This window comes from Cucumis melo, chromosome 1 (genome assembly GCF_025177605.1).
Source record: "Cucumis melo cultivar AY chromosome 1, USDA_Cmelo_AY_1.0, whole genome shotgun sequence".
Lineage (NCBI taxonomy): Eukaryota > Viridiplantae > Streptophyta > Magnoliopsida > Cucurbitales > Cucurbitaceae > Cucumis > Cucumis melo.
The window spans coordinates 11,719,184-11,727,865 of record NC_066857.1 but is presented as its reverse complement, the minus strand read 5'-3'; positions in this window follow the sequence as shown (position 1 = coordinate 11,727,865).

Sequence of the window (8,682 nt, the reverse complement as noted above, 5' to 3'; positions counted from 1 at the left end):
ATAGATCATTTGATGTACCATCTAACGAATTGTTAAAGTCTGATGAGGTATACTTATATTTAGTATGGATGTAACGACTCAACTCTTTATACTAAGCTGAGGTCATTACTACTTAAAGGATAATAAAACTTTCTTACATCAAAATGGAAAATAACAAATTTTCATAATTAAAATCTCAAATACTCATCAAAATCATAAATAAAGTAGAGTAAGTAGAAATAAATCTCATACATAAAATCCTAGTTCGGGTCCTATCTAATTTTAAAAGAGTAATAATGGCGGAAGCAAAATGTTTCCCTATGGCACGCCACAGTCACTTCTTGTCATTCACTAGCTTTCTTTTACCTCTACCTCTACCTTTGCCTATAAAATTAAACATTAAAGAGTGAGAATAAAAAAATATACTCAGTAAGGGACCTACTACTAGTCCCGCTAGGTGTCTGTTAACTTCCTATTAGAGTCATGTGAAGTAGTACCCCTAAACAGGCACATTCCCAAACACGTGCAATCTGTGGTCCCGTAGGAACATCTCTGATCTTTGGTGAACCCAAAGGAACACCTAGGACAAAACTGGTCTTCAGTGAACACAAAGGAACACCTAGGACAAACTGGTCTTTAGTGAACTCGAAAGAATACTAAGACAATCGAGCTGTGAGTGACCCCATCGAGTCACTCCTATACATATCATCTCATACTGGACTGGTGATCTCATCGTATTACACAGTCATAAAAAGGTGGTGATCCTGAGGGACACCCATGTGGGTATGACTCTAATAGATAAAGCTAATAGTACCCCTATCCATAGAATGTAGCATAACATAACATCATAAGTATGACATGAATATTAATCAAAGCATTCTCAATCATGAGATTAATGTTGCATGCATTAACATCAACATCATCAATCATCATCATAAACATAAACACATTATGCATATTAACTATATCAATGCATAATGAAAAATTACATGCAAGCTCTTAACTCTAGTTCGAAGGTCAAGTAGGAGAATCTCTTACCTGGAGATTAGTTTAACCAAGTTCTAACAGCAATAGTCAAGCTTTCCCAACCAATGAAGTTCTAAACAGTAAGGGAGAATACTAGGTTCAATAACTTAACTAACAGTTGCCCTAAGACCCAAAATCAAATAGTCCAACTTACCCAAAGTTGAGGTTGAATCCAATTCAACCTTGACTAGGGAAAAATCAGAGTTATTAGTTCTTCCAATTAGAGCTAATTGAGCCTTCACAGAAAAATAACTCAATTTAATCCAAAATTAAATTATTTAAGGTCTAAAATTAATATCCCATGGGTATTACCCAAAACCAATTAAATACTTACCAATACTTACCAAAATAGAAGGAAAAGACCAAAATACAAGCTTGCGGCTTGGCTAAAGGGATCGGCTTGGGCGCAGCTTGCAAGATAGGGATAGGCCGCATGCGGCTCGGATGCTGAGGGTGACTCCCGTGCGTGGCTTGGATGTCAGGGGCAACTCAGCGTTTGTGCGGGAAAGGCTCGGTTGGTGCGAACGACTAGCTAGCATGCACTCGAGTAGCAGCTTATAAAGATGGCTCGAAACAATGCAACAAAAGTGCGTCCGACGATAGGTGACGATGCTCGGCTTGACGGTCAACGATGGAGAAGACGTGGCGAAAGGCGAATGAATGACGAAACGCGATGAAAGGAGGACGACTAACAAAACATGTGGTGAAGATCAGACGGACGACGCGATCGTGAACGACGCACGACGATCAACTCTTGACCAGTGCGTGAGATGGAGTCGAACGAAGAACGCAACTGACAGCGGTGGTGGAGCAAGACCACGACTAGGGCTAGGGTTTGTGAAAAAGAAGATGAATGAATAGTAACCTCACGCATCATGAGGTCCTATTTAAAGAAATAATAATAATAATAATAATAATAATAATAATAATAATATTATTATTATTATTACTCTTACTTTTTCCTTCTTTTCTCAAATTTTTCCAACTAAACAAAATAAGTATTCTCTTTCTTCATTTAATTACAACGAACAACCCCTTTTTAAACACAAATACATCTCTCCTCAATAACTCTTCCCACCAAATCTTCTTTTTATCTTCCTCAGAACAATATATATCCTTAAATAATTATATTATCTTCATAATATAGAGAATATAATTATTTTAACTTTAAATTCAATTAATTATATAATCATATATATAATTAATCATAATTCCCTCAAATACAATTCCCCCAACCACAATTCACTTAAAACAACCAATTCCAATCATAAATTCCAAATTTTAAATAAATAATCTAATTAATTCTAATTCCTACGAAATCAATAATTTCAACAATTAAATCAAATAACACCCAAATAATTTCAACATTAGTCAAAATTAAACTTAAGATAATTAAGATTTAAAATTACCTTAATTTGAGGTGTTACAATGGATTAAAAATGGTTTATTATACTATTAATTAATTCTTAACTTGTACATTAATGGTATTTTGTATTATACAAGACAATCTACCAATTGCGAAAAAGAAATTGTTCAAAGATGTATTGAAGGGGAAAGGGAAGACAAGTGAATCTGAAAATGTACGTGTGTTATCAAATTGAGTTGTATTTTTCTTTTTAACAAACAATACATTAATATAACGTTTAATTGATTATATGAAATGTAGGTATCGAAGAAGAGAAAGAGAGTGGGAGTCATTAAAAGAAGAGAAGAGAAGAAGGAACATAATAAGAAGGATAAAAAAGTGAGAAGAAAACAGTGTTGGAAAAAGGAGGAACAAAAACTGTGCAAAAAGGAGGAAGAATGAAAAATAAAAAGGTATATACAATACATGTATATAATATTTTTTTTAACATAAAATTGCACTTATTTATCACTATAAAATGGTATTATTATTTATATTATTATTATTATTATTATTATTATTATGGTTTCACAAATATACTGTGGAGAAAAAAAAAGGGACAAAAAAGCGTTGTCATAGAGGATGTTTATGAGGTAGTATTTATGTTATAAAAATATACTGACTCCCATATGATATAGTAGTATATATTAAGTATACATTGCATGATATTTTTCCTATAACTTATGTTTGCAGGGTGCACCATTGATCCTGCAAATGAGTAAATGGTCGAGGGTCCAAAAACATAACATTTATGCAAGAATAGAGGTCCTTAGAAATATTACAAGGAAACTAAATAGTGCACAATTAGAATCATTTAGAAAATCATCATTTGGTAGTTTCCTAAACCTGAAAATTTCAAAATTCCAGAGTCAACTATTATATCACATTATAAGACGTCCCTGTACATTGACGAAGGAGGGATGAACTGTGGTTCAACTTTGAAGAAACTTTAGCCAAATTTGGTATTATGGAATTCGAAGCAATAATTGGTTTGAATTGTGGTTTGTTGCCCTCAGTAGATATTTCAAAGGTAAAGGAAAAATTTTTGGCTAAATATTTCAAGAATGAAGACCCTGTTTCGAGGTTAAGGGTCTCATTTCTGTTTAATGAGTCAAAAAAAATGGAGGAGGAGGATAAAGTTAAGATGGAAAAAATATACTTTCTTGAGAATTTTTTATTGGGTAAACAGTTCACCACAGGGGTAGATTTAGACCACATCAAATTGGTCAATGATGAAAACCAATTTGATGCTTATCCATGGGACAGAATAGAATATAATGTTCTATTAGATTCTATCAAGAAGTCTATCAAAAACCCTTCTGCCCTAGCTGTTGGCATATATGGATTTGCCTTCTCTCTTCTAGTATATGTGTATGAATGTATACCACTACTGAGTGGACCTTCCATATTTTGTGCGCAAAGAATAGATGAGAAGAATATATTCATGCTTAATTAGGTTGTTGACAATTACCCATAATAGAAGGACGACCTTACAGAGAGGGTCTTTGACAACAAGCAGGTTTGTTGATATTACTAGATATTTTATAATTACTGTAAATATTATACATGTACCTATATTTATGTTGTATTATTTTTTTCATGTCATTCTTGCAACAGTTTGAATTCAAGGTCATGTTTCCTGAAGAAGATTTTGTGGAACAAAGCACATTCCATGAAAGGTAAAGTACAAAGGAAATTAAAAAAACAATTTGAAAAAGGAGAATGCTCAAGACAAGCTACGCATATGAATGTGGAAGTTCCTGAATAATTCCTAAAATATCAAGAATTAATTATGACCAGCAATGAAGCATTGAACTAGAAAATGGACAAATTGCTTATGGAAGTTGAAGGGCTCAAAAAACTGTTGAAAGAGAAAAACAGTACAACAATGGAACAAACTGAAAACAGAGAAAGGGATGACAATGATGGGAATGATAGAGGTAATGGTTTGAGAAATAATGGTGAAGAAACCTAATTGGGGGATAAAGATAGTGAAAAAGAAGGACATCAGATATTTTATACATATACATATATGTGGTTGTACTTCTATTATTACTGTATTTTTTACATACTTACTGTAATGATGACCAAGATGGACAAAATGCAAATGAAAATGAAGAATAACATGTATATTATCAATAGAAGTAGATGTGATAATACTTTATTATATCATATAATTTTGTATTGCTCTGTTATTACATACTAACTATCATGATGATTAGAGTGGCCAAAATGATTGTGTTGTTGACATTGTATATAGCACAACTCTACTGAAAGAAGTAGATAATTTTGAAAAGGAAGCAATCAAAATGAAAGTAAATATGGTTGTAAATATAGTTATTACTTTTGAATTTATATGTAGTGTGAAATATTTAAATTATGTTTAACGTACCTTATGTCGAAGAAGAAAAATGGAAAAAGCATTTGTTCAGAAAAATGTAGTTGGGAATAGTGCTATAATTATTGTACATATATTTTTTTATGTTCTCAATATGTATGGCATAATATGTGAAATATACAATGTTAATTCTTGTCTGGAATAACAGGCTCGAGGAAGAGATATATTTGCTTATCAATAGGTTGTGAGGAGGAACATGAGGAGAGGAACTCTACCTTCATGGATAATGAGATCTCCGTTCACAACAAAATTTAAATTGACGGAGCTAAAAAAGAAAAAAAGTAGAGTTACATAGTGAAGGGTTTCAAGGACCAAGTTTTAAACTACTCTTACAAGGACTTTAGTATATTGAAGTTGAATAGAATAGACAAAGTCATGAAGGTTGAATGTAGAAACATGTGTTATTTTGATTTTATTATGTTTTGGTTAGTTAATGTTTTGGTAATTTTCTTTCTGATTTACAAAAGTAAACAGCTAAAGAAATGTATGTTGTTAAAATGATTTTATAGGTTGAATGATGAATCTATTTAAAGGAACATGGATGAGTTGCATGGTGAAAAATATAGTATGTATGTAATGTATGTTTATGATGTAGCAGCATTTATCAGGTTTTGGAACATTAAAGGAATTTGATGAGAAGCTTGTTGAATACGTTAAATTGGTTTTATTATCGTATATTACTATGTATATAACATTTTGTATACATTAAAATTGGACATATGTTAAATTTGCTTATGTATATTAATATTGAATATATATTTGTCAGATAGGTACTTTTTTATGAAAGTTTTTAATTTCCAAGGTGAATGGAAAGAAAATAATCTGGTTGAATAGATGGAAAATGTTTAAGATTGTTTATGTAAAGTACATTTGCAATAATATTACGTATATAATAATTCAATGGCAAATTATTAAATAAAAACCTATGGAAAATAATGTAAAAAACATAGGTAGATATGAAAAATTCTGGAAATTTTTGGAAAATTATGGAATTAAATATTGAATATTGAAGTTTAACAACATTGAAATTTAAATATTTAAAATAGAATTATGAAACAACATAAATAAAGAAAAATCTAGTTCAATAAGGAAAGTTTGCATCTCTTTCAGTTATGATCAACACGTCCACAATGGTCACATTTAACGCGTCTCTTAAACTTCATTTTAGAAGAAATTCTAATATTCTTGGGTCGACCAACTACATGTTTTACATTCGATGAAAGGATGACAATCGACATAACATGGTCAGGTATTTGCCATTATCGATGATTGCCTAAGGGATTTATTAATCCTCTATATATTGAACTCAAAGTGTTGTTCAAATAAAAAGGTAACACATATGACTTAATTGACAAATGCTTCATGGTGAAAACAGCATATGCATGTGCACAAGGTATTTCCAATATATCCCACATTCTGCAACTACAAACCTTCGAAGGTAAATACACCACATATTGAGTGGTGTCATCGATGACCTGGTATTTCATATTGTTAACCAGATTAACCTACATTGGAAATATATACCACAATTATATAGTGTATATATTTAATATGTTGATGTATATGCAGAATGTGTAAGTAAATATAAATGCAGCATACCTTTATTGATCGATTGCGTTCAATCTGTTCCCTTAATATACCTTCAATTATTTTTGTAAAATTTGTAACTTGATAATCAGCTTCATGTTCCCTTAGTTCTTTTTTTGGTTGAGGCAAACCGAGACTGACTCAGTATGAAAAGCATCCTGGAGGCAAAAGAGAAGAAAAGAAGGAGATTTGAAGAAAGACTATTAAGAAGAAATCTCTTATAGAATTGAGTTGAGTTTTGAAATTACGTATTGAGTTTCAAGAGTTTTCGGTGATGTTAGTAGATGGTATTCAAACCATTGATTGTCTATTCATGTCAGCATTACGAATAGAGATTATTCTGTTAGCATAGTGTCCTTACCCATGATAAACAAAAATTATTTGTGACTTTCAATTTTGATCTAATCGACATTCTTTTTTATTAAATAGTTATGAAACTTGCTTGAACATGAATAACGCCCTTTGGTATTCTATACGTACTTTTACGTGAGCTAATACGTCCATTTCTACGTGAACTGATTCTTGGTATGGCTTTTCTCATATTTTCTCATCTTATAAATCTAAGTCGGAGATATATGGATATATCAATTTCATGTCAAAATAGATCCTTTCATTTCTAGTATATTGTGGGTGGCCTTTAGGGGTCTTTTTTTTATATATATATAAAGGTTATCCTTGTCTTTGTTTATGTCTTGGATTGGAACAAATTACCACAATTCATCTCTGCCTACGGATCAGGCGATATTTTTCAAAAAAAAATTCGAATGGAGGCCCTTATTTTCATTTTTTTGATTCCTTTCCTTAATTCCAAATCTACTAATTGGAATAAAATGAGTTTCTTGAAATTTTCATTCTTCGATCAAAAAACCAACTCTGTAACATCATTTGCAAAACCTCAAGCATGGAACATATTGGTAACTCCCTAGCCTTGATCATGGTAGAATTCAAACTCTTAGATATATTAGTGGTCATGATATTATATCTCCTATGTGGTTAGTACGCACGAGACCATCTACAAAAACCAATGGATTGAAGCTCCTCACGTTTACCAGGGACAGAAAATTCCAACAAACGCATCTCGTGTTCAAAGTCTACAATATTATAAGCCTTCCAACATGCATGAAATACGGTATCGACTATTCTTTTATACTTTAACTTCAGGTTCCTAAGTAAATGAACAAGGCACATGCAACGTAGAACGTTGGGAAATACTACCTCTATGGCTTTGCATATATTTTTATGTCTGTCAGATACTATTACAATGTCATTCCTCACACCTATAATTCTCTTCAATTGGTTGCAAAACCACGTCTAAGAGGAATCGTTCTCAGAAACGACCACACAAAAGGCTAGTGGAAATATTTGATCATTGGCATCAAGTGTTGGAGCATCTAAAAGAGTACCATCGTACTTATTCTTGATACTTGTTCCATCAATAGAAATTATTGAACGACAATGTCGCCAACCAGAAATAGAAGCAGATAATGTCATAAAAAAGTATAGAAATCTACGGTCGACATCAACTTTAAAGTTTGTATTCAACAATAGAACCTATGAACATTAAAAATATGTACCATGATGGTAAGAAACTTTAATAAAAATAAATTACATATATAATCACGTATACTGTCAATATACCTGGGTTGTTGAGTTTAAACATACAAGCAAATTTTAGTATCATCTTCTGGAAGCCTTCAGAGATCCTCTGATCTCATCCAATGTAGCCTCACGTGCATGTCATGCGTTTTGGTAAGATATGCTTAAACCATGTTCAGCACGAAAGTAATGAACTATTTCTTTGGGAGTGAACAATTCAGAATCAGCTAAACTTATTTTGTTCTTTATCAAGTCCTTGATAACCATAAAGGTAGCCTATCTATGATCTGCTAGTGGAACATCTACTGACTTGTATGTTCAGAATCGAACCTAGTAAGAACCCATAATGTCATATCCCCATGAAAACAACAAGAAGCACACAATGACCATTTGCAATCTTCAATTATGCACTCCAAAATCAACACTTCCTTGTTTGATTTCACTGTAACGTATTGAAAATTGTCTCTAATAGCAATACATGACTTGCACGGACTGTTTCAACAAAGATTTGGGTGAAAACATGTCATGGATTTTTAGTGCAAATTTGGAATCTACCTTAGACATATCTATGTTTTCAAAAAAACGGCCCTCATCTGAATGAATTTCAGTTTGAAATGAACTTAAAGACGATAAACCCAAAGAAATCGCTAAAAAGCCAACAGAATGAACAATAAAGGTAATATATTGCTCA